Genomic DNA, 27,677 nt, shown 5'->3' with positions numbered 1-27,677 from the left:
CGATTTGCTACTTCAACTTGTCCATAAGTTTGAGGATGGTATGGGGTGGCTGTTCTATGATGAACTCCGTATTTCTTAAGGGTTTTTTCAAATTAGGTATTACAAAAATGAGTGCCCCTGTCATTGATAATTGCTCTAGGTGTTCCAAATCTCGAGAAGAGTTTTTGAGGAAACGTACTACCACTCTAGCATCATTAGTAGGTAGAGCTTGGGCTTCTACCCATTTGGACATGTAGTCAACTGCTACTAAGATGTATTTATTCCCAAATAAACTGGGGAATGGGCCCATGAAATCGATACCCCAAACATTAAATATTTCACATGAAAGCATATAGTTTTGAGGCATTTCATCACGTTTAGATATGTTACCTGTCCGTTGGCATTTGTCACATGAAGTAACATACCTGATAGTGCCTTTGAATAACGAAGGCCAATAAAAACCTAATTCATGTATTTTGTGTGCTGTCTTAGTTCCACTATAGTGTCCTCCGGTTGGCCATGAGTGGTAGTGTTCCAATATTTTTGATGTTTCTGATCTTGTAACGCATCTTCTAATGACTTGATCTGCACATCTGCAAAATAAAAATGGGTCGTCCCAAAAGTAGTTTTTCACATGAATCGCTTCTTTTGCTGGTGTGTTAACCCTTTTGGGATAATGTTAGTGGCTAAAAAATTCAAGATATCTGCAAACCAAGGTACCTCAGAGTTAGATATAATGAAAAATTGTTCTTCAGGGAACGAATCATTTATTTCAACGTCATTTAGTTCTCCGGTATTGGGTTTCTCAAGCCTGGAAAGATGATCAGCCGTGAGATTTTCAGCTCCTTTCTTATCCTGAATCTCCAAGTCGAATTCTTGCAATAGGAGAATCCATCGAATAAGTCGAGGTTTTGCATCAGTTTTAGATAAAAGTTAGCGAAGGGCGGAATGGTCAGTGTAAACAACAACTTTAGACAATATGAGATATGATCGAAATTTATCAAATGCAAAAACCACAGCTAGCAACTCTTTTTCCGTAGTAGTATAATTTTCTTGTGCAGTCGTTAAGGTTTTACTGGCGTAATAGATAGGTCAAAAATGCTTGTCTCTTCGCTGTCCCAATACTACACCTACTGCAAACTCACTCGCATCACACATTAGTTCAAATGGCAAGTTCCAATCAGGTGCAATTATGATTGGAGCATTAATTAATTTATTCTTTAAAGTATTAAATGCTTCTAAACATTCCTAATCGAAGTTAAAAGGTATATCTTTTTCTAGCAATTTAGTCAAAGGCTTAGCTATTTTAGAAAAATCCTTAATAAATCTTTTATAAAAACCAGCATGTCCTAAAAAGCTTCTAATAGCCTTAACCGAACTAGGAGGTGGTAATTTTTTGATTGTTTCTATTTTAGATTTATCAACCTCAATCCCTTTACTAGAAATTTTATGTCCTAATACAATACCTTCTTGAACCATGAAGTGCCATTTCTCCCAGTTAAGCACAAGGTCTGTTTCCTCACATCTTATTAAGACTCGTTTTAAATTTTTAAGGCAGAGATGGAAAGAGTTACCGAATACCGAAAAATCATCCATAAATACTTCCATGATATCTTCCACGAGTTCGTCGAATATGGCCATCATACAATGCTAAAAAGTGGCAGGAGCATTACATAATCTAAAAGGCATTCTACGATAAGCAAACGTACCATATAGGCATGTGACTGTTGTCTTTTCTTGATCTTCAGGTGCTATTGGGATTTGGAAGTAACCAGAGAGTCCGTCTAGAAAGCAGTAATACATGTGTCCGGATAATCTTTCCAACATTTGGTCAATGAATGGAAAGGAGAAGTGATCTTTTCTTGTGGCATCATTTAGTTTCCTGTAGTCTATGCAAACTCTCCATCCTGTGGCTGTTCTTGTTGGGATTAATTCATTCTTCTCGTTGGTCACAACCGTCATGCCTCCTTTCTTGGGGACAACCTGCATTGGACTTACCCAAGAGCTGTCAAAAATAAGATAAATAATTCCAGCATCTAGAAGTTTAATTACCTCGGCTTTTACAACTTCTTTCATGTTGGGGTTCAGACGTCTTTGATCTTGCACACATGGTTTGTATTCATCTTTCATCAAAATTTTGTGGGTGCTAAAAGAAGGGCTGATCCCTATGGCCTTTTTATGTTCTTTTAATGCTTGGATTAATTCTTCTTTCTCCTTAGGTTGCAAGTTAGAAGCAATAATAACTGGTAATGTAGAATTATTTCCAAGGAATGCGTATTTTAAGTGGTTTGGTAATTGTTTAAGTTCCAGTTTGGTAGGCTCCTCAATAGAGGGTTTTTTTCTTAAGTTCATCGTTTATCTTAATACCCTCATATTCTACTTGTCTTGACGAATGGTCATTAGGTTCCTCACCTGTCTCCTTACCTTGAGCTGGATACGATTCTGTCGTCTCCTCTTGTATAATTTCCTGAAAAGAGTCTTGAGTAATATGATCAATAGAGTTAATAAAATAACATGAATCATCCTATTCCCTAGAGAATCTCATAGCATCGTAAATTTTAAAGATAATCTCCTCGTCACCTACTCTAAGTACCAATTTACCATCACCCACATCGATTACAGCTCTAGCAGTAGCTAGAAATGGGCGTCCTAAAATTAAGGGTACTTCCACATCTTCATCCATGTCAAGCACAACAAAATCAACAAGGAATATAAATTTATCTACTTTTACGAGTACGTCTTCTATAATACCCCCAGGATATTTAACAGATCTATCAGCTAATTGAATACTCATCCTAGTAGGTTTAGGTTCCCCAAGACCAAGTTGTTTGAACATTTTATATGGCATCAAATTAATGCTAGCGCCTAAATCAGCTAGTGCTTTTTCAACACTTAAACTACCAATTAAGCAAGGGATAGTAAAACTTCCTAGATCTTTTAGTTTGGTTGGCAGATTGTTTTGGAGTATGGTTGAGCAGTCCTCGTTGAGTTCTACTGTAGATAAGTCCTCGAACTTTCTTTTATTTGTTAGAAGCTCCTTCAAAAATTTTGCGTAGGTAGGCATCTACGAGATGGCTTCAAAAAAGGTAAGCTGATATGTAATTGCTTAAAAAGTTCAAGAAACTTATCGAATTGTGCATCAATGCGATCTTTTTTCAATTTTGCAAGATATGGAACTGGTGGTTTATACTCCTCCGGTACTGGTTTGTCACTATTTTCGGGTTTTTCTTCCCTCCTTTCCCTTTCCACGGCTTCTTGTGCTAACTTCTTTTCAGATTCCGCTAACACTTTCCCACTCCTTAGTGTAACTGCTTTGACATGCTCTCTTGATTTGGTGTTACTAAGTAAACTTCCTAGTGATCTTTCTGAGATCAGTTTGGATAGCTGGCTTATGTGAGTTTTGAGCCCTTGGATCGACGCTTGTTGATTTTTAAGTGCTGTTTCAATGTTCTGAAAATGAGTTTCTGACACCGAAATAAACTTGGAGAGCATTTCTTTAAGGTTCAGCTTCTTTTACTACTGGTAGGGTGGTTGTTGGTAGCCCGAAGGATGTTGTGGTCTTTGATTTCCTTGACCACCCCACGAGAAATTGGGGTGGTTCGTCTGACCTGCATTATAAGTGTTACTATATGGATGGTTTTAAGGTCAAGGATTATTACCCATGTAATTTAATTACTCATTATCCATGTTGTGGCCATAAGGTTGGTATTCCGAATGGTTTGTTCCACATCTACTTGCTTCACACTGCATTACTGGGTGAACCCATGAAGAACTAAGAAAACCATCAGTTTTCTTATTCAAAAGTTCTACCTGATACTGATTCGACATTATAAACGTCGGCTGTTTTCGTTGGCTTTGTCCTCATGACTTGCCACTGATAGTTATTTAGTGACATCTCCTCTATAAACTCATAGGCATCTTCTGGTGTTTTATTGTTGATGGTTCCGCCAGCAGCTGCGTCAACCATTTACCGAGTCGAAGGATTTAGACCATTGTGCAATGTTTGTACTTGGAGCCAAAACGGTAACCCATGGTGAGGGCACCTTTTCAAAAGATCCTTGTATCTCTCCCATGCATCGTAGAGTGTTTCTAAATCCATCTGCACAAAAGAAGAGATATCATTACGTAATTTAGCTGTTTTAGCCGGTAGAAAATATTTTAGTAAGAATTTTTCGGTCATTTGTTCCCAAGTAGTAATTGATCCTCGTGGTAACAAGTTCAACCACTGTTTAGCTTTGTTCCTTAATGAAAAAGGGAATAACCGAAGATGAATGGCATCATCAGAAACACCATTGATTTTAAATGTATCGCATAGCTCCAAGAAGTTGGGTAAATGAGCGTTGGGATCCTCATCCTGCAAACCATCAAACTGAACAAATTACTGTATCATTTGAATAGTGTTAGGTTTTAATTCAAAAGTATTTGCAGCTACATCAGGTCTAACTATGCTAGATTCAGTTCCTGTTAAAGAAGGTTTAGCATAATCATACATAGTGCGTGGAGCAAGATTTTGATTAGCCGCAATTGCAAGAGGTAGCTGATTGCCTTAGTTTTCAGCCATCTCATCGATTGGGGGTTGAGTATCGTCTTCTTGCTCGTTCTCCGTGTATTTTAAGCTGCGCCTTATTTCTCTTTGGTTTCTAGTCATAAACTACAAAAACTTGCCAAGAGAAAGAAAGAGGAGGTTAATAAATAATAATAAAAACAAAATTAAATTGCAAGAAAAATAAATGGCTAAAGTAATAAAAATTGAGCGTTCCTAATATCTTAGTTCCCGGTGACGGCGCCAAAAACTTGACCGCGTGATTTCGTGATACGTTTTAAATATTTATAATTACTCGTTCTTGAACTAACTATTATCGCAATGTAGGCAAATGTACCTATCGAACAATAGTATAGTTTTAGCAAGACTGGATTGTCGAACCCAAGATAACTAAAAGTACGAGTAATGACTGTCTTTTTATTATCTAGCCTAAGAATAAAGAGGTTTTGTTTTAATTAACTAATTATCTAAACTAAGAACGCACAGAGAAAAGATTTTGGGAATTGATTTTGGGAAAAATCGATTGACTTAAAACAATACCTAAAGAAAAATCCACCTAGACTTTACTTGTTATTCTGGCGCTGAATCGGATGATTTATTCATTCAACTTGTTCCGTAGAGATCTCTAAGTTATGTTATTATCCCTATTCAAGACTAATAATGTCTAATCCTTAGATTGAATAACCGAGACTTTTCTCTAATTAACACTCTAGGGTTGCATTAACTCGATCTATGGATCTCTTTATTAGGTTTCACCCTAATCTGGCAAAATCTTGTCACCCTATGTCTAGGCGCGCAATCAACTCTGCTTAATTTTGATAAATGTACTCTTAGACAGGGTCAATTCCTCCTCTGAATAAGAGCTTGTCCTGAATCAGTATCTTGGGATATCAAAACAAGAATTAAGAACACATAATTAAGAACAAGTTAAATATTTATCATACGATCCAGAAAATAATAACAAGATTCGTCTTAGGTTTCATTCCCCTTAGGTATTTAGGGGTTTTAGTTCATAACTAAATAAGAAAACATCTCAAAAGAATAAAGAATACAAAACTTAAAGAAAACCCAAAACTCCTAAAAGGAAATTGAGGAGAGATCTTCAGTCTTGATGATGAATCCAGCTTCTGAGATGGATCAATCGGCTTCCTTGGAGTAATTCCTTACTCCCTCTTCTCTGTCTCTCTTGTCTTCCTCTTCTAGGGTGTATTTATAGGCTTTGGAATGCCTTTTAGCCCTCAAAATTATCCTTTTCCGAATTGGACTCAACTTGGGCTCGGCAGGGACACACCCGTGTGACACGCCTGTGTGCGATTACTTCAGGCCGTGTTCGAGCCTACCAAATTGACATGGCCGTGTTGTCTACCCGTGTTAATCGTGCTTCGATTCTGCCAGATTGACATGGCCGTGTGGGCTACCCGTGTGAGGAAGTCCAGGCCGTGTTGAGTTCGTACTTTGGGCCATTTTCTCTGTTTTTGGCCCGTTTCTCGTTCCTTTCACTCTCCTATGCTCTCCTAAGTATAAAACATGAAATTAAAGCATTAGGAGCATCGAATTCACCAATTCTAATGATAAATCATCCATAAAATGCCTTAAACATGGGGTAAAAAATAGGTATAATTTAAATTTTATCAATTATTTTCAACTGAGACTGTCCGAGACCTTCGCATACTAATTCTAACTACAGAAAACGGAAATGTACCTGTAAGGGGAAACATTAAAGAGGGTGAGCTACTCGAGCTCAGTGTGAGTTCAAAACAACTAACAAAAGATTCTAGAAAAAAACCCTTAGATGGCAGTTTAATAGCAAAATGTATTTACGGGTCTATGCAGAAACAGAAACCAAAAACGGATCCAACACCCCAACACACGTAACAGTCAAAGGACACTAAGTACACACAAAATACTCATCACAGGTGCTGTTTAGTCAAACAGAACTCCCAAATAGATGCATCTGAATGCAGTCAAGTACTAAAACCCACCTATTCAGCCAACACACCTCTCTGTCTCTCGATCACACCCCAAAAGAGCTGTTAAAGCTCAACCCACCAATCACACCAAATAGGACCTCGAAAGGCCCATCAGACCACTCAAATAATTATATGCAGTAGGGCTCGAGTATATGCAGTACAGTGCAATGCGGTAGTCCACTGTATAGACATGTTGTAGTTTAAACTGCCAGATCAGATGATAGTACGCAGCAAAGTTGACATACATGCGGTATAGTGCAGTAAACTGTTGTACAAATAAGTTGTAGAAAAACTGCCAAATCAGATCAAAACTAGTCTCCTTTCTCTTCATAACCAACCCAAAAATTTATTTTAGGAAAATGTATGTATGCATACAATCTCATAGAAACAATGAACACATTGACAGACAGTCAGATAAAAATAGATATGCACACGCATCCAGCTAACCAGGTTCAAGATTAGACATCTCACATAAAAGTGACATATAACACACAAGCCAAAACCTAATTCAGAGTCTTAATTACCCTCACTAAAGATTAGCCAAGGGTCGAAACATAGAGACTCATTCTCAAATAAAAAACGGTGTATAGAACCAAAATAAGGGACTTAGGACCACACGGCCGTGTGGAAAAAAACCTTGGCCGTATGGGGGTCAAAATGCCCATGTGAAGGGAGGCACATAGCCGTGTGGCTGAGGCATGCGCCCGTGTAAGCCAGGGACATGGCCGTGTGAACAAGCCGTGTAACTCATTGTCCATTTGTGCTGAAATAGAGTACAAGGTAAACACGATAGTGTAAGGGTCTCACACGCTCGTGTGCCCACCAAACAAGGCCATGTGTCCAAAACACACACTCGTGTAGGATCGCTAAATCCCCAAATTAGCCACACAGTCGTATGGCCTGGTCGTGTGACACCAAATCACTAAATCCCTAAGTCCCAAACACACACGCCCGTGTGCCCAAAAGACACGGTCGTGTAAAAATCAACTAATTTCCCCAAATCAATCGCACGGCCATGTGGCCAGGCTGTGTGGCGCCTAGACTAGCTTGGAAACCCTAAATCCCAACTACACACACTCGTGTACACTGACTGCGTGGGGACACATGCCCATGTAACCACCCGTGTGCAGCTTGAAACAGCCTAGAAAAAACATGCTTTCACCTTCGAAGCACTTCCCAACCCTCAATAACTCGAAATTATACCAAATCAAACAAGTTCTAAGAATAAAAATTGTGATACAACCTCATAAATAATCGATTTGCGAACACACACATAGAATGCCGACTTTCACGAAGTCGAAATGAGAATTCACAAATAATTTAGAAAGATACGGAACTCACACCAGATTTGTGATCAAAGACGTCTAGATGCCAACTTGCCGACGAAAAAACGAAGCTTTCCAAAACCCCAAACATAGCCTTTTTACTTTTTACCAAAAAGAAGAAAAGAAAGAAAAACCAACAAAAGGAAAGAGGGGAACGTGCAGAAAGAAAAAAATAAAAATCAGAATAATCCCCTAAAATAATAAAATAAATTAAATAAACAGATAAAATAAGACCAAATAATTATTTTTAAACTTAAAGCAAATCCACTATTTAACAATATAAAAAGTATATCGACTAGAATACACACATAAGGACTCAAACCCAAAACCCAGAGGTTCACTAACCCTCACTCAACCACCAGACCAGTAGGCCTATTCTGACACTTAAACGTGCAACAAAACACAATAGCAGAATCTACTCACTGACCCTAACCACAAACCTCAAAACTTCTAGCCCCAAATTCGGTGTGTTACATACACAATTTCCCTAAAGTTTCACATTTTATTCAATTTAGGTTTTAAAATCAAAACTATCATATGTTTCACATTTAAGCCTCATTGTACAATTGATTTCAATTTTCATCCTTTTATAGCCTTTTAAATAAAAAATTATAGAAATTTCATGTCAATTTTAAAAAATTTTCATTTTAGTCCCTAAACTCAAAACTACTTTAGAAATTAGTTCTTAATCATATCTAAGCTTACAATCAAACCATTTAACATTAAAAGCTTCAAAAATCATCACTAGAAACATTTCAAGACTTTAAGATTTTTACATTTAGTACCTGGGTTAGCTAGATCAGGTTACAATGATCTCAAAAATATAAAACTTGTGAAAAGCGAATTAAAATTCATTCACCATGCAAGAATGAGATCTTGGACGAATTTCATAGCTTCCTTAACAATGAAGAATCAATGGTGAGAAGAGAAAAGTGAAGATGATAACTTTCATTAATGTTTTAACATATTTTAAATATAATTTAACATAAATTTTCACATGTTTTATTTTCTTTTTCTTTAAATTAGTAGACCACCATTTATCAAAAAGTGGCTAATTTCCAATTAAACCCTTGATATGATACTATTTAACCCATTTAACTAATAACAATCAATAGCGATTAACTTTTACATTTTTTTACAATTTAGTCATTGTACCTTAATTAACCACTAACTCGGCAAAATTACCTAACCAAAATCCAATTCACTTATACAATAACTCCAGAAATATTTAATAAAAATATTATGGCTGTAGTTTATGAAAATGAGATCCTGATACGTCATTTTTTGACAGGTCGAACCACTTGTACTTTAACTATCTATCCAATGGAAAATTTACCAAATCAAAATCCAATATAACAATATAATAAACTCGTAAAAATTATTAAATAATATTTATTGACTCGATCATTGAAATAAGGGGTTCAAAAATCATCGTTTCTAGTACCACTGAAAAACAAGATGTTACAATACTCCTTTCATTTTTTGCATTCAGCTCTGAAGTGCTCTTTCTTATTGTACAAGGAACATTTGGAATAAGATAGTTCCTTAAGCCTCTTAACTTTCTTCCCATATGCTTTGGGCGAAACCAAAGTCTTAACCTTTTTCTTCCCCTTAGCTCACTTTTTCTTCCTTTTGGAGGAGGAAGAAATGATCACCAACTTGGCTTTTGCGTTTGATTGAATCAAACGACCACCATTCAACATCAACTTATAAGACTGCAACTCTTCATGAATAAACTTTAACCAAAATCGTACTTTTTCTTTGTGTGAAGGTGGTCTAAGTCGTTTGCAAGTTTCCAACCAATTGATAATTGTAACACCCCGAACCCGTGACCGTCGCCGGTGTCGGACACGAGGGGTTAACGGGCCAAATCCTCTCAAGGTACCAACCAATTTGGCATTTCCAGACAGGCTGAAAAACTGCGTCACTGTCGCTTTAAAAATCATATCTCGAGTTCCAAAACTCGGAAACTGATTCCGTAAATTTTCCCTGAATTTAGACTCATATATCCATCCATGGATTTATTTCTAGAATTTTTGGTCGGGCCAATTGGTACAGTTTATTAGTTAAAGTCACCCATGTTACAGGGGTCGACTACACTGACCTTCGTGCATTACAACTTGAATATCATCTCGTACAGAGCTCTAATGCTCATTCCGTTTGTTTCTAATGAAACTATACTCAAAGGGGAATCTATTCATATAAGGCATGACTTCTAATTGTTTCTGGATAATTTATGGTAAATTTTCAAAGTCGCGACAGGGGACCCAGAAACCGTTCTGGCCCTGTCTCACGAGAACATTAATATTTCTCAGTATACTGCTCATATGGTCGTTTCGTTTCGTCCATATAAAAATAGATTCATCAAGGTTCAATTTCATAATTTACTCACTATTTAATTCTACTTCTACTATTTTTAGTAATTTTTCAATCTCATCTCACTGCTGCTGTCCGCAACAGTTACTGCAGTAGACTATGCCAATTTCATGAATCTTTCCTTGGCCTTAATCATCCATCATACATGACACAAATTATGGCCACCTTATCAAAATTAAAGTTTCTAAGACTCGTGGCTATAGGTTCTAGCATCCCACTCGACGATCACATAGGCCATTTTCACATGGCTTAAAGTTTACAACCCACAGTTCAACAAAATATAATAGCCTATACATGCCAAATGTTCTTCAACAACGAAGACAATACCAAAAGATTTCAGCCGGTGTGATGACTTCAACGACGGTTCCGATCATGCAAACAATACGAGTCCGAGAGACCTAAAATGGGTGACAAGAAAACACCGAGTGAGTTTATAACTCAGTAAGTCATAAGCATTCATCAATCCACTGATAAAGTTACTACAACATGAACAATAAACGAGGCTAGGTACTCATCCATATCGAATCTATACCATAATTCCTCGGACCTTTTGGTCCAATCTCATACCAAGTCATGCATCCACATTTCATATTCTACACAACAAGATATTTGAAGCATTTTCACACACTAACTCATTTCCACCACAATCATACAATTTCAATCATCACATAGATTTAAGGCTTACCAAATTCAACCCCGAGCATGAACGTATTTTCTATTCGTCATGAGCTCGAGGTACTTACCCGATCCGCTGTCCATACTCAACTCGATGGAGACACACCCTCCATATATATAGAGTACGCACACACAGGCTTAATACTCGATTTCGCACACTTAGTGCCATGCAATTTAAGCCCGCACACATAGTGCCATACCCTTCGAGCTCGCACACCCAAAGGTCAGTATTTTTCCAGCATGCACACTTAGTGCCATATATTTCCAGCATGCACACTTAGTGCCAATCTCGCCACCGTACACACGTATTGCCCAAGACACTTAGTGCCGAAAGCAAACTTTCTACACATTTCACTATTTCTTTTACATTCAACAATTGTCATCACTCCATACACATACAATTTCATTTATATATATATATAGCATCCCATTAAATACAATTGCATAGATTTTACAATCATTTAAGCAATATCAAACATATGTGCTTAATGACTTACCTTGTGTTGGGCAAAATGGTTCCAACTCGGCTACTCGATGTTCTTTCCTTTGCCTTTGCTTGTTTCTCCACCTCGAGCTTCTTGAGCTTAGTCAATAAATTAACTAGTTTAACCGTCTTGCCAAATATTTATACATATATACATGACATCAACTATACTATCATCATTAATACATCAATTCACAAAATTTTATCTCATGAGCATATGACCCATTTTTACCCCATATGGCGAATGCTTCATTCATTACCCAACTAGCCATTCAACAATTTTCAACCTCATTACCACCCTTTTATGTCTAATTGTCTAAATGAGATTATCAACATGCCTATCTATAGCCGAATGTGCTAAAATTGATCTAACATCACCTACACACTTGATTAAATGGCGAATACCTATACTATCAATTATGGCATCATTTTTTATTCTTTCAAACACTTAGTTTTCCTCCCATGAACACTTGGCGAATTTCTTTTCTCTTCTAGCATAGCTTCACACCTATTTGTAACATCCTATGAATCCACATACATCACATTTCTACATAAATTTCTTTTACTTTTCTTCTACTTCCATTCACAACATCAAAGACACCATACACATATATCATTACAAAGCTCGACACTTAGCATGCAAATGACATCCACACAAACCCACCTTAGCCAAACTTAACTCATCTTCATGCCTCACCACCACAACATCAAACATCAAACATCAATGATACCAAGAAGACAACACCCATGGTCAATATCATCCCCATTTCATGGTAAAGGTTTAGACCATGGGTTAGGTGGAACTCAAACTATCAACTAAAAACATGCATGAATCTCATGGATAACATCAACATACCTTAGTCTAGCAAACTCCCATGGCTGATTTTCTCAAGCTTTCCCCCTTTTCTTCTTAGTACATTCGGCCAAGCAAGGAGAAAATGAGAGAATGAACACTTTTTTTTTTCCTTTTCTTTGTTTTTCTTCATATTCTCTTTCTTTTTTTTTCATTTCTTTATTCTTTCTACATAATCCACTAACTAAACATGTTGGCAACATGTTTCCACTCATAGCATGGCCGGCCATCATGCTTCATTTTGGCTAATTTGACATGCAAGGACAACACTTTCCCACATGTATTAATAGGCCACCTTACATTTGCCTAGCACATTTCTAAATTTTCTCACATAAGTCCTATTTGATAAAAATTCACTTACAATTAACAAAATCCAAACATGAAATTTTCACACATGCATATATGCATATAATGAGCATCAATTATGATGGTTAATTATTATTATGACTTGGTTTAGTGGTCCCGAAATAGTGGTCCCGAAACCACTTTCCGACTAGGGTCAATTTAGGGATGTCACAATATTCTTCACTATCCTCGAACCTTGAATCAGATTGAGTGTGGGCTCAAATGAATCAAACAAGTGCATAGAATGAAAACTTTATTTAACTTTCAGTGGAAAAGTTAACTCTCTCAACAAACTGGAAACTACGAGTATTCTTACAAAAATTAGAATTTATTCTTTAAAATAAATTACCTTTATTTTTCAGCAGAATATCAATACTCAAAAGTTATGTTAATAGGTTAAAATCATAGTTCCTATTTATAGAGAATTGTTATAAAAGTTCTATTTGAATAAGGTCTAACTAAATAATAATATTTTAATAGAAAATACAGTATTCTAAATATTCTAGGCGCACCCCTAGTATAATACTAAGGTTTGTGGCCCCTATCATGCAACAAAGGTAAAATGAGTCTTTCATGTATTGGGTCTAATTATATGTGTTTCCTAGACTTTTATCCAACACTTATAATTTATCCATGTCAATAATTATTTTATTCCCAAAAATATTATTTATTTAATTTAATTAATTAACTAAATTAATTTCTCAATTAAATTATTTTCTCAAACCAATTATAATTACATTAAAGTCGTAAAAACTTTACTCTATTAGAATCCATGAGTAAATTAATTTAATTGTATCATTCAACAAATTTATGATGACTAATTAATTTAATTATCACTTTGAACTTCAATTATTTAATTAAAATAAATTAAATAAAAATTCAAAGAAATTAAACTAATTTCTAAGCGATAAAACACATTTATTGTGGATAGTGATACATGTGATCTATTTCTCTTACTCAACGTTTGCATTCATTCCACAATTTAACAGTTCTACATGCAATTCATTTCAGGTTATCTTGAGCTAGCAGAGGGATCGATTGACCATATATAATTATGGCTCAAATAATTTGTAATTAAGTTCCCGCTCTTCGTTTATTAATTAAAAATTATTTAATTAGGGAGTCATTTTGTAACATCCTGAAATAGGGCTTAGTCGGAATATCGGTTTCGGGACCACAAATCCGACACCAAAATATTTCTTTTATGATTATTATGAGGCCTAGAATATGAATATATGCATTTGTTAAGATTTCATGGAGAAATTCTAAGTATAAGATGCCCAATTGGAAATTAGGGACTAAATTGAATAAACTGCAAAACTTGGTTTCTAGAAGCAATTTGTATGAAATTGCTTTAGATTATGAATTAGAAGGTCTTGAAGAGAAATTTCCCAAATTCTAAATTTTTGGACAAAAATGGGCTTGCATGGTTAAAATTTTAAAGAAAGGGCATGAGGGCATTTTGGTCATTTGGCTTTTTAATGAAATAAAATGGGAAAAATTAAGCCAAAATTAGCCATTTTCTTCCCCATAGCTGCCGAAATTCTCTTGTCACAATAGCTAGGGTTTCAAGCTTTCCAAGCTCAATAGTAAGTGCTCCCAAGCCCCGTCTTTAATGTTCTTTGTATTTTTGAAATCCCTGTAGCTTGCTCTCTCCATTTCTACCCATATTTCATGCTAGGGTTCATGTTTAAAAATTTATCCATGCATAAGTTTCTTGTATTTTGATAGATTATGGAGGAATATGAAAGATTAATGTGTGTTAAACACCTTTTCCTAGTTGATTTTCATGAGAAACCCTTATAGGGACTATTTTGCAAAAGATGTAAATGTGTGGTAGAAATGAGTAAATAATGGATAATATGGGCTAACATAAGAAGGAAAAGTGTTCAGCTAGACTTGGGTAAGATAAAAAGTGCATGTGTTTTATTATACGAGCCTAGGGACTAAATCGTAAAAATGTGAAGGGTTAGGGGCAAAACGGTCATTTGGACCGGGGTAGATATTAAACTTGAAATGTATAATGTGGGGTATTAATGAGTTAATTTTTCTGTTATAGACCCCGAGGAACAAATTCCGGAGGTCGATCGTGGTAAATGTAATATTTCAGAATAACCGTAACATATCTCTGAAACGAATACCAGGTAAGTTTGGATAACTTAAAGTAAACCCCTAATATGCGTAATTGAATGATTTATGAATGCATTATGATTGCATTTATTATTAGCATGAAATATCATGGAAATGCAAATTTGATGGTAACATGTGAAAAATGTCTCGGATGAGGTTGACAAAGGGAATTCGATGGATAAACCCTCATTGATATGTGTAAAGAGATCCTACATGTGTTGCAGTAAGAATCTAGCCCGGACGAGTAATCCGCGATCTTGAGTATGGAAAGGATCTAGCCCAGACGGGTGTTCCTTGAATGATCGAGCTTCCCGAAGAATATATGTGCATTGAGGATTTAGCCCGGACGGGTAATCCTATTAGGGTCTGAATTTAGCCTGGAGTGGTAATTCAAATCCGAGTTCATTAAGGGTGTTTGTCGCTATAAGGGATTTAGCCTGGACTGGTAATCTCGACATCACCTTATGAGCTTATGACATTGGGGATTTAGCCTAGACTGGTAATCCCGCCATGAGATGTGAGGTTCGCGGGAGTGCATATACGTGAAATGATCATTCGTCAGAATTGACGGATAATGGGTATTCCATCGAGATTTCCTAGAAACTCAACGGGATTAATATGATGTATGTCAATAAGATGATGAATGATGAGCTCATCTACATAAATTACATGATGCTTTGTTACGTAACTAACTCATTGATTGAGTGCATGTGATAGGGAATCGTTTCATAATTGATGATTTCATGATTTAAATATGGATGTACGCTAAGTACTCAGTAAGTTTACTTTCCGATTATTAGAGCTTACTAAGCATGTAAATGCTTACCCCTCTCTTTTCCCTGTTTTACAGAGCTCGAGGACTTACAAGAATTGGAAGACGGTTGAAGAAGCAACACACTATGAACTAGTCAAGCTTTGGTGTAAAGACACTTCTATTTTGTTAATGGCATGTATAAGGCTTTGAGTATTTTGTCATATGTTTCATTTGAATTGCCAAATGAAGGCATGTAAAAATGTATTCATCTTTTTGTATAAGGCCATGGAAATTGGCATATTTGAAAGTAGGCTATGACATGCCTTATATGCATATTTATGTTCTTATATGATGGGTTGCTACAATTCGCAACGAGTTCAAAAACGAGCCAAAATTTGAATGTGTTACAATGACATAAGAACCCATAAATACTAGAAGGGAAATAATCTTTTTGTATGAAACCAATGATATGAGGTTTCCATACAACTAACTTCATCAAGATAATTTACAAGTGTATAATTATGTTTTACTTTGAATTTGGTATCTATTAAGAAGAACAAGTAGAAAGGGATAACTAAAGGCTTGGAAAATAGCCTATTAAGGTCCACATGGTTAGACACACGAGCGTGTGTGTGACAGCCCTAAATTGACCCTAGTCGAAAAGTGGTTTCGGGACCGCTAAACCGAGTCACCGAAGTATTTGAGTATAATATTTATTGTCTAAAATATGTGAATATGAGTGTGTGAAAGTTTTGAGCTTTGATTTGGTCAATTGTATGTGAATTTAGTTAATAGGACTTATGTGTGACACTTTGAAATGTGATGGGTTAATCTATAAGGATCTATTAGTGCATGTTATGAAAATAATGGGTTTGCATGTCAAATTTCCACCTATGACAAGTAGTAGCCGGCCATGCTATGGGTTAAAATGTATTATAAACATTTTATGTTAGTGTTTTATGTTAGAAATAATAAAATAAAGAACATGGGTAATAAAATAAGAGTGGTTAGTAGGGGAGAAACAAAAAAATTAGCTAGGTTGCTCCTCCATTGCCGTGAATTGAAGGAAGAAGAAGAGGGGAAGTTCGGCCAAGGTGATTCTTTAGATTAAGGTACGTTCAATGTTGCTTTCGGAGGTTTACACATCCTTTAGAGGGTTAGCCTACTTCTATTTATCTCATGGATGAAATTGGGGTTGTTGGAGAGTTAGGATTCGGCTAAGAGGCTTCAAAATTTTAGTTGATGCCTTGATACTACTAGCATGTTAGCTATATGGATGTGTTAAGTTACTTGAAATGTTAGATAAATTTGAACTCCCTACCAAATTGGCTCAACCAATAAACTGTACTAATAAACTGTAGTCAAACCCCGAAACAGGAGAGACTTTAACTAATAAACTGTACTAATTGGCTCAACCAAAAATTCTAGAAAAAATTTTTTAGATGGAAATATAAGTATATTTCCAGGGAAATTTTACGGAATCAGTTTTCGAGTTTTGGAACTCGAGATATGATTTTTAAGGTGACAAAGGACGCATTAACCACTTATGTCTGAAATTTTAAAATGAACTGTAAGTAAATGAATTAAGTCCGTTAGCACCTCGTGTTCGACTCCGGCAACGGTCTCGAGTACGGGCTGTTACAATTTTATTGGTATCAGAGCCACGGTTTAGTCGATTCTAGGACTACCGTACTACGTTCAGGTCTAGCTATACATGCCATTGTGTGTTTATTTGATAGTGTGGCGATTTCTGACAGTTAAAAATGTGTTTATTTATAGTAACGGATCCCGATCCCAATCGAGCGGTAGCTGATGATCTTGAGAGTGTAGTGCCTGCTCCCGCACAAGGGACAATACTGTGGACTCTCAACCTATTGCTAGTAATCGAATGACGAAGCTAGACGGGCTTTTATAGCGTGATGAATGATTGGTTCAACCAATACATTCGAACTAATACTGCTGTTCCACAACCTCCATTCCCGACTAATACAACCCCAAGACCTACAATACCTCCGTAACTAACCAAATAAGGTCAAATAAGCCCCAGTTGATGAATCCGAAAACACGGGCTACTAAATTTAAAGCTACGGACAAACGATGATGCGAACAAGCTGAATTTTGGTTGAAAACACTATTCGGTACTCGATGAACTATCTTGCACACCGATGAATGCTTAAAGTGTACTATCTCCTTGCTACGTGATTACGCCTACTATTGGTGGAATACGTTGATTTCTGTTAGCCCAGAGAGCAAGTAACACGGGAGTTTTTCCAAACCGAGTTTGAAAAAAGTATATTAGTCGAGATTCATTGATCAAAAGCGGAAGGAATTTCTTGAACTTAAACAAGGTTCCATGTCGATTCGATTATGAGCGAAAGTTTGTAAGGCTTAGCCAGACGCTCGAGAATGCATTTCTTGAAGTTGTGATGTGTAAACGTTTGAGGATGGATGAACGATGATATAAAGCTGTATGTTGGCATTTTAGAAATCCGAGAATTTGTGGTACTTGTCGAACGAGCTTGCAAAGCCGAAGAGCTCAGTAAGGAGAAAGGAAAAGCTAATATGGGAGCAAAAGAGTTTCGTAAGAGATCTTCGGGAAAGCCCTTTCAACAGTTATCGAAGAAATTTAGAGATGGTTTAGGCCGATCTAGAGACACTTTGGGCTTTTCTAGACGAGATCGTGATCGACCCCCTGTGGGTACACGAGTCACTTTGGTGGCCAGTATTGGAAATGATCGTCGAGACAGGACGGAGTGCCAGTATTGTGGTAAATGGCATTCGGGAAGTTGTAGATTCCATGACCGCTCCTGTTATAAGTGCTGATCAGCTGACCACTTTATCAAGGATTGCCCGAGACTGTCTGAACAGAATGTAAATCAGAGTGGGAAACCGGGTGCTACTACTGCTCGAGGTAGACCATCTAAGAATGCGGGAAATCCTACTGGCGGTCAAAGAGGATCTAGAGACGCTACAACCAGATCTGAGGCTCGTGCTCCTGCCAGAGCTTATGCTATACGTGCAAGCGAGGATGCTTCTTCGCCCGATGTTATTACCGGTACATTCACTCTCTTTGATACCAATGTGATTGCATTGATTGACCCTGGTTCTACTCATTCTTATATATGTGAGACTTTAACATCCAGTAAGACTTTACCTGTTGAGTCTATTGAGTTCGTTATTAGAGTGTCGAATCCCTTGGGTCATTGTGTGCTTGTTGATAAAGTGTGTAAGAAATGTCCCCTAGTAATCCGAGGTTCCTGTCTTCCGGCCGATTTGATGCTTTTACCGTTTGATGAATTTGATGTTATCCTCGGTATGGATTGGTTAACCATACATGATGCAATTGTAAATTGCAAAAGAAAAACCATTGATTTGAGGTGTGTAAATAACGAGATAATCCAAGTTGAGTCTACTGACTTGAATGGGTTGCCAGTTGTAATATCATCGATGTTGGCTCAGAAATATGTAAGAAAGGGGTGTGAAGCATACCTTGCGTATGTACTTGATGACAAAGAGTTAGAAAAGAAACCTGAATCTGTGCCGATGGTTTGTGAATATCTGGATGTTTTTCCTGAAGAATTACCGGGTTTACCACCTGTTCTGGAGGTAGAGTTTGGTATTGAGCTTATACCTGGGACTACACCGATTTCGATAGCTCTGTATCGTATGGCACCAACGGAATTGAAGGAATTGAAAACTCAGTTGCAAGAGTTGATGGATAGAGGTTTCGCTCGACCAAGTTTCTCACCTTGGGGTGCACCAGTATTGTTTGTGAAAAAGAAGGACGGAACCATGAGGTTGTGCATCGATTATCGTCAGCTGAATAAAATGACTATAAAGAATAAATATTCGTTACCACGCATTGATGATTTGTTTGATCAACTAAAAGGAGCCTCAGTGTTTTCAAAGATAGATTTGAGATCGGGTTATTATCAGTTGCAAATTCGAGATTCGGATATACCCAAAACTGCTTTCAGAACGAGGTACGGTCACTACGAATTCTTAGTGATGCCGTTTGGGCTCACTAATGCCCCTGCGGTATTTATGGATTTGATGAATCGGATCTTCAGACCGTATTTGGATCGGTTTATAGTTGTGTTTATCGATGATATTTTGGTTTATTCGAGAAATGAAACCGATCATGCTGAACACCTGGGATTAGTGTTGCAAATTTTACGGGATAAGCAGTTATATGATAAGTTCAGTAAGTGTGAGTTCTGGTTAAGAGAGGTTAGCTTCTTGGGTAATGTGGTATTTGCATCGGGTATTCGAGTTGATCCGAGCAAAATTTCGGCCATACTTAACTGGAAGCCTCCGAGAAATATTACTGAAGTTCGGAGCTTTTTAGGACTTGCCAGTTACTACAGACGCTTTGTAAAGGGTTTCTTGATGATAGCCACACCAATAACGAAATTGTTTCAGAAAGATGTTAAGTTTGAATGGACAGAAAAGTGTCAGAAAAGTTTCGATCAACTGAAAACTTATTTGACTGAAGCTCCAGTACTAGTGCAGCCCGAATCAGGCAAGGAGTTTGTCATTTACAGTGATGCATCCTTACTTGGGTTGGGTTGTGTATTGATGAAAGAAGGTCGAGTTGTGGCCTATGCGTCGAGGCAATTGAAGCCACATGAGAAAAATTATCCAACCCATGATCTTGAATTAGCTGCCATCGTATTCGCTTTGAAAATATGGCGACATTACCTATTTGGCGAGAAGTGCCATGTATTTTCGGATCACAAAAGTCTCAAATATTTGATGACTCAAAGAGACTTGAATCTGCGACAAAGACGTTGGCTTGAGTTGTTAAAAGATTATGAGCTTGTCATTGACTATCACCTGGGAAAGGCTAATGTGGTTGCAGATGCTTTAAGTCGTAAATCACTGTTTGCTTTACGAGTGATGAATGTACACCTGTCTGTTCTATCCGACAATGTGTTAGTAGCAGAATTAAAGGCCAAACCATTGTTGATTCACCAAATTCGTGAAGCTCAGAAAGTCGATGATGAATTGGTTGCAAAACGGGCTGAATGCGTTTCGAATATGGAATCAGAGTTCCAAATTGATGATGATGATTGTTTGAGGTTCAGAAGTCGTTTGTGTGTTCCAAGAAATTTAGAACTTATTTCGATGATTCTGAACGAAGCTCATTGTAGCCGAATGTCAATTCACCCGGGGAGTACGAAAATGTACAACGATCTGAGACGTCAGTTTTGGTGGCATGGTATGAAACGAGACATTTTCGATTTTGTTTCAAGGTGTTTAATATGTCAACAAGTGAAAGCGGAACATCAAGTACCTACAGGTTTACTTCAGCCGATCATGATACCTGAATGGAAATGGGATCGAGTCACGATGGATTTTGTGTCTGGGTTGCCATTGTCGGCAAGTAAGAAAGATGCGATTTGGGTTGTTGTTGATAGACGGACTAAGTCGGCTCACTTTATCCCCGTACGTACGGATTTTTCATTGGATAAACTAGCTGAATTGTATGTTTCTCAGATTGTAAGATTACACGGGGTACCTATTTCTATTGTGTCAGATAGAGATCCGAGGTTCACCTCGCGATTTTGGAAGAAATTGCAAGAAGCTTTGGGTACCAAGTTGCATTTTAGCACCGCTTTTCATCCATAAACTGATGGTCAATCCGAGCGGATAATTCAGACACTTGAGGATATGTTGAGATGTTGCATCCTTGAGTTTAGTGGTTCATGGGAGCGGTATTTACCTTTGATTGAATTCGCTTACAACAATAGTTTCCAATCAAGTATTAAGATAGCGCCTTACGAAGCTTTGTACAGTCGCAAATGACGTACACCATTGTTTTGGACCGAGCTCGGTGAAAGTAAAATTTTCGGAGTTGATTTGATTAAAGATGCCGAGCAGAAAGTAAAAATAATTCGTGAAAGTCTGAAGGCAGTATCAGATCGTCAGAAGTCGTACGCGGATTTAAAACGAAGAGATATTGAGTATCAGGTGGGAGACAAAGTATTTCTTCAAGTTTCATCTTGGAAAAAGATACTCAGATTTGGCCGTAAGGGCAAATTGAGTCCGAGGTTCATAGGGCCGTATGAAATATCCGAACGAGTTGGTCCGGTGGCATATAGATTGATCTTACCCCCTGATCTCAAGAAGATTCACAACGTTTTTCATGTCTCAATGCTTCGACGTTACAGATCTGATCCTTCGCACATAATAAGTACCTCCGAGGTTGAAATTCAAGCCGATATGAGTTATGAAGAAGAACCGATTCGTATCCTAGATAGTTAAGTGAAAGAGTTACGAAACAAAAGGGTTCCGTTAGTAAAGGTATTGTGGCTCAAACACGGAATCGAAGAAGCTACTTGGGAAACCGAGAACTCTATGAAAGAATGATACCCAAACCTATTTACCGGTAAGATTTTCGGGGACGAAAATTTCTTAAGTGGGGGAGAGTTGTGACAACGCTAAATTGACCCTAGTCAGAAAGTGGTTTCGGGACTGCTAAACCGAGTCACCGAAGTATTTGAGTATAATATTTATTGTCTAAAATATGTGAATATGAGTGTGTGAAAGTTTTGAGCTTCGATTTGGTCAATTGCTTGTGAATTTAGTTAATAGGACTTATGTGTGACACTTTGAAATGTGATGGGTTAATCTATAAGGATCTATTAGTGCATGTTATGAAAATAATGGGTTTGCATGTCAAGTTTCCACCTATGACAAGTAGTGGCTGGCCATGCTATGGGTTAAAATGTATTATAAACATTTTATGTTAGTGTTTTATGTTAGAAATAATAAAATAAAGAACATGGGTAATAAAATAATAGTGGTTAGTAGGGGAGAAACAAAAAAATTAGCTAGGTTGCTCCTCCATTGCCGTGAATTGAAGGAAGAAGAAGAGGGGAAGTTCGGCCAAGGTGGTTCTTTAGATTAAGGTACGTTCAATGTTGCTTTTGGAGGTTTACACATCCTTTGGAGGGTTAGCCTACTTCTATTTATCTCATGGATGAAATTGGGGTTGTTGGAGAGTTAGGATTCGGCTAAGAGGCTTCAAAATTTTAGTTGATGCCTTGATACTACTAGCATGTTAGCTATATGGATGTGTTAAGTTACTTGAAATGTTAGATAAATTTGAACTCCCTACCAAATTCTTTAGGCAACCCATGTTAGAAATTTCGGTATTGAGATGTCTAGATCTTTCGGCTATTGTAGCTATGGAGGAATAAAGTTTTTGTTTCTTGTTAAATTGGATGAATCTTGTTGTATGAGTGCTTGAACAAACTATGATTAAATGGATGCATAGATTCAAAGTGGGAAGAATTGGCTATTATATTTGATGCTAATGCCGAATATGAAGATGATGAACTTGAATAAATAATATTCAGCTAGCATGATAAGTTATGAAATATTAAGTAGATGATATAATTGATTGGTGAAGTGGCTAATAGGATTTTTAATGAAATTATGCCAAGGCGAATGTATCATGAAGTAAATAAAATGCTAAATGTGCATTATGTGCTTATATGTGTATTCGGCCAGGGAAGTTTGATATGAAGCTTTGATAGGTTTGAGAGATGAATGACCGAATGAGCTATAGGTTATGTATGGATGAATTTTATGCATATGTGTGTGTGTGGCATTAGTAGTTAATGGCATTCGGCATTGTTTAATTAAAATTAGAAATGAATGCTTGAAAGTTAAATAGGTCGCTCTAATGACCAAATATGCTAAAAGCTAATATATGGACAAATGATAGGAATGAATTGGTTTTTGAAATGTATATGGTTGCCGTATGTATGTGTTTGATTGAGAAGTAAATTTGTTTGATTTAGCTCAAGAGCTTAGAGGATCAAAGTTGGATAAGGGAAAGGAAAAAGTGTGACAACCCGAATTAGGGCCTAATCGGAATAGTGGTTTCGTGACCACAAATCCGAGATAGAAATAATTGTTTTATAATTATTTTGGGGTTTATGATATGATTGCATGATTGTGTGAAAATTTCGTGATGAAATTCTATGCCTAAAATGCTTAAATTGAAAGTAGGGACTAAATCGAATAAGTTGCAAAATTTGCATCCCGGAAGTTTTTAGTATGAAATTGTTTTGGAATATTAATTAGGAGGTCTTAAATAGCAATTTGACCAATTTTAAGTTCATGGACAAAATTAGGACATGGAAGGAATTTTTGAAAGTTTAGTAAGGAGGGCATTTTGGTCATTTGGATATTAAATGAAATAAAATGGGAAAAATAACACAAAATTGATCATCATCCTCCTTAGTTGCTGCGAATTCTCCTCTCTCCATAGCTAGGGTTTCTTCAATTTTCAAGCTCTATAGTAAGTGATTCCAAGCCCCGCTTTTAATGTTCTTTACGTTTTGGAATCCTAAGCTCGATTAAGCTTATGCTAGTAATAATTTAACCTAGGGTTCATATTTGGAAAAATACCCATAGGTGAAATTTGTGTATTTTGATGTTTTATGATAGAATATGAGGTTTTAAATTATGTTAAATAACTTGTGCTACTCGGTTTTAAGTGAAAACGAGTAAAAGCAAGATAATCGGTAAAAATACCTATTGTTCATAACTATATGATAGAGTGAGAATTTGATGTTGTTGTAGAAGAAAAATGTTCAGCATATCATAAAATATAAGAATAAGGGCTGAAATTAAATTCCGAGCCTAGGGGCAAAATTGTAATTTTGTAAAGTTAGGGGCAAAATGTAATTTTTCCATGATGTGATTTTTGGATTGAAATAAATAGTATGAGTATTAAATGAGCTAAATGTGTTATTATAGATCAAGAAAGACGCGGAATTGATCTCGAACGGGGGAAGGAAAAAGTTTTGGACTAAATTGCAAAATTTCCACATTTTGTACCAAGGTAAGTTTGTATGTAAATATTACAATAATTTCATGTACATTCTTATATTTCAGCCTATTATATAAATATACTAGCTGATGTTAAAATATAAATCGACTATTGGAAGAATGGAAATAAATATAGAGAGAGATCCTGTTGAACATTCTGAGAGATCGAATGAAATAGAGGGCGCGTAGCTAGGTCACATGTATGATGCTTTGAGTGCACATCATGTGTACAAGAAAGCTACGAGACACCTCTGTAGTAGCTACGTCACATGTGTGATACGAGATGTATCCCATGTAGACAAGAGAGCTACGTGAAAGATAAATGTAGCTAGGTCGCATGCGTGATTCCAAGTGAAGGACACCATGTAGACAAGAGAGCTACGTGAAAGATAAATGTAGCTAGGTCGCATGCGTGATTCCAAGTGAAGGACACCATGTAGACAAGAGAGCTACGAGACAAATCGGTTAGGTCGCATGAGTGGTACTAAGTGTTCACCATGTGTACAAGAGAGCCGAACTAAACGAAGTATGATGGTGGGTGTGTCTTGAAACCATTAAATATCAAGGATTGATCCGAATTGTTCAACGGGATGGTTTTGTGGTGATATTATGGTTTGGACCTACACTTATGGTGAATGAAATGTGGTGAAAATGATTTGTGGTATATACATATATAAGATAAAATGAGGTTAGCATAAAGAATGTGTGAAAGAGTGAAATTAGCATTAAAACTGTTTTTAGATGGTAGCAGTGACGTGATTTTGAAAAATCACCAAAAATAGGAGGAATATAATTAGAGGTTGAATGAGATGTGAAATTAAAGTTTAATGAGTCTACTTTCATATAAAAGAAACAGAGCAAGCAAAGGAATTCTATATTTTGAGATATTTACAATTGTATGTGACTTGCTCAGGATGAATACGTGATCCCCTGTTCCAACTTTGAAAAATCATTAAAAATTGTACAAAGCAAATTAAGAAATATAGTTTACATGCCTAAATTCCTTATTGAGACTAGTTTTAAATGAAACAGACTTCAAGGTTTTTTGAATTGTGTACTGAGAGAAATTCAATTCGTAGTGAACAGAGGTCAGATCAGTCGAGCTGTGTAACAGGGGAAACTTTAACTAATAAACTGTACTAATCGGCTGAACCAAAAATTATAGAAAAAAATTATCAAAAATATTTATGAGTCTAGATTCAGGGAAATTTTACGGATTTAAATTTCAAGTTTTGTAACTCGAGTTATGATTTATTTAGTGAATATGACGCAGCAGAGACAGCTTAATCAAAGTGGAATGAATAGTGAAGTTAAAGTAGATATACTTGAATTGTTGTGTAAACATGTTAGATTCTTTAATTAGTATTTACATACTTACTTACTAAGCTATAAGCTTACTTTGTTTCTCTCTTTTGTCTTATAGTGTCCTTCGGCTTGCTCAGGAGTTAAGGATCGTGAAGATCTACCCGCACTATCATACTTTAGGGTATTTGAACTAAACGTTTTGAATTATGGCATGTATAGTAGGCTTAATTATTTTGTTACGTGTCATATTTGTCTAGGTTTAAAATATTAGTTACAGTACTCGACCAGCTGCTTTGTACAAGCCATTAAAGTTGGCTAATATTGTTCAAGACATATGTTATACGATGCACTATCAAATTGGATGACATATTTATATCTCGGTTATGTTTAATGGTATGTGTTATATTCTGGTAATACCTTGTATCCTGTTCCGGCGACGGTAACGGGTAAGGGGTGTTACAAAAAGTGATCGAATAGCCGTTGAAATCGTTCGACAACATCCGAGGTAAGTCTTTGAGTAATGAAATTTAGCTCACGATTGAATAAGGCAATTATTTGTCTATGAGCATAATAATTAACTCGTGACTTGACGATTCTACTTGAATTACATGGTAAAATAAATAAGTAAGGTATTTACTTGTAGCCGAATGGTTATAGAAATCTTGTGGATTAACGAAAAGGGATTATGTTATTTGTGTGGGATTAATGAATCGATCGATGTATGGCTAGTAAACATGCTGTAATTGTATTCGAGTATCAGGAATGATATCCAGATGTGATATGATATATATATATATGCATATACGTGTGAATGCTAATCGGGGTCTAAATCCGAGCTTGGTCTCGAAGGGCTTTTGAGCCAGTGCTAATAACCGAACTTAGTTTCGAAGGGCTTTTTAGAGCCAGTGTCATAACCGGACTTAGTTCCGAAGGGCCTTCGAGCCAGTAGTCTAATCCGAGCTTGGTCTCGAAGGGCTTTTGAGCCGGTGCTAAGAGTCGGACTTTATTCCGAAGGATGTTGCACCAGTATAATATTTGAGGGTGAAAACCCGTAAGTGTCCTTACGAGAAATCATATAATACATGCTAGAATAATTTTAATCACATGCGCTACTTACTGTAAGACAACCAGGTAAGTAATTTACCCTTGTTGAGAATGTGAATATACTTCAATTATGACTTTGAAATTCGATGGGAATGCTTAGCACATTATTTAAATCATCCGAACGTTTATGATCTGATTATGATGTATGAGTTCCGAATATGAGAGTTCAATGTCATAGTTATGAATGTGTGTGCATATGCATGAAATGGACAGGGACATTTGAGATGAGAGCATTCGGTTGTGGATTGGAGTTGGCCGGATAAATTGGTTTCACCTTTGTGATATTAATGATAAAAGTGATATCTCGGTTATGTTTCTATTCGGCCAAGGGATGAACAAATAAACTTGATATTATTATGCCATTCCTTTAAACGATTTCATTGCTTAAAACTTACTAAGCATCGAAATGCTTATTCTCTGCTTTAATTCTCTGTTTTATAGATTTTGCTCTTCAGCTATCGGACTCGGGATTGTCAAAGTCGAAGTCATCCACACTATCTAAACCACTTTTGGTACTCTTTTAGTTCAATTTGAAAATGGCATGTATAGGGCTGACCCTTGTTGTTAATTAAGTACCCTTTTGTAATGTGTATTCGTATAGCCATGCGAAAATGGCTCGTATATTTCGAAGTATAACATTATGGTCTTGTGATATGGTTATTAAGTGGTGTGGAAATGTTTGGTAATGACTAGCCATTGGAATGGCCAATCATGGTCCTATTGGTGCTACGTACGTCATGGCTAATCGGGATTACCCTTGATAATAATGTATGTCAATTTGCTAGTTGATTCATGGAAAACTATGAAATAGGTGAAATCTGCCTTAAAATAGATGCTGACAGCAGCAGTGATGTGAGTTTGAAAAATCACTAAAAATAGTGTAAATGTAATTAAATAATGAATAAATTATGTAAACGAACCTTGATGAGTCTATTTTCATATGGATGAAGCGAAACGACCATATGAGCTGTATTTTATGAGATGTTT

At 36.6% G+C, this 27,677-nt stretch overlaps 1 non-coding gene across 1 annotated transcript; it reads left to right on the top strand.

The window, feature by feature from the left end:
- The first annotated feature begins 4,004 nt into the window (after positions 1–4,004).
- LOC128281914 (small nucleolar RNA R71) lies at positions 4,005–4,111 on the top strand. The gene has a single exon (XR_008272199.1). It is a non-coding gene; the product is annotated as a small nucleolar RNA R71 (small nucleolar RNA).
- Positions 4,112–27,677: the final 23,566 nt, after the last annotated feature.

Source organism: Gossypium arboreum, chromosome 1, assembly GCF_025698485.1.
Source record: "Gossypium arboreum isolate Shixiya-1 chromosome 1, ASM2569848v2, whole genome shotgun sequence".
NCBI classification, from domain to species: domain Eukaryota; kingdom Viridiplantae; phylum Streptophyta; class Magnoliopsida; order Malvales; family Malvaceae; genus Gossypium; species Gossypium arboreum.
The sequence above is the reverse complement of the archived record's forward strand: the minus strand, read 5'-3'. Positions and strand labels throughout refer to the sequence as shown.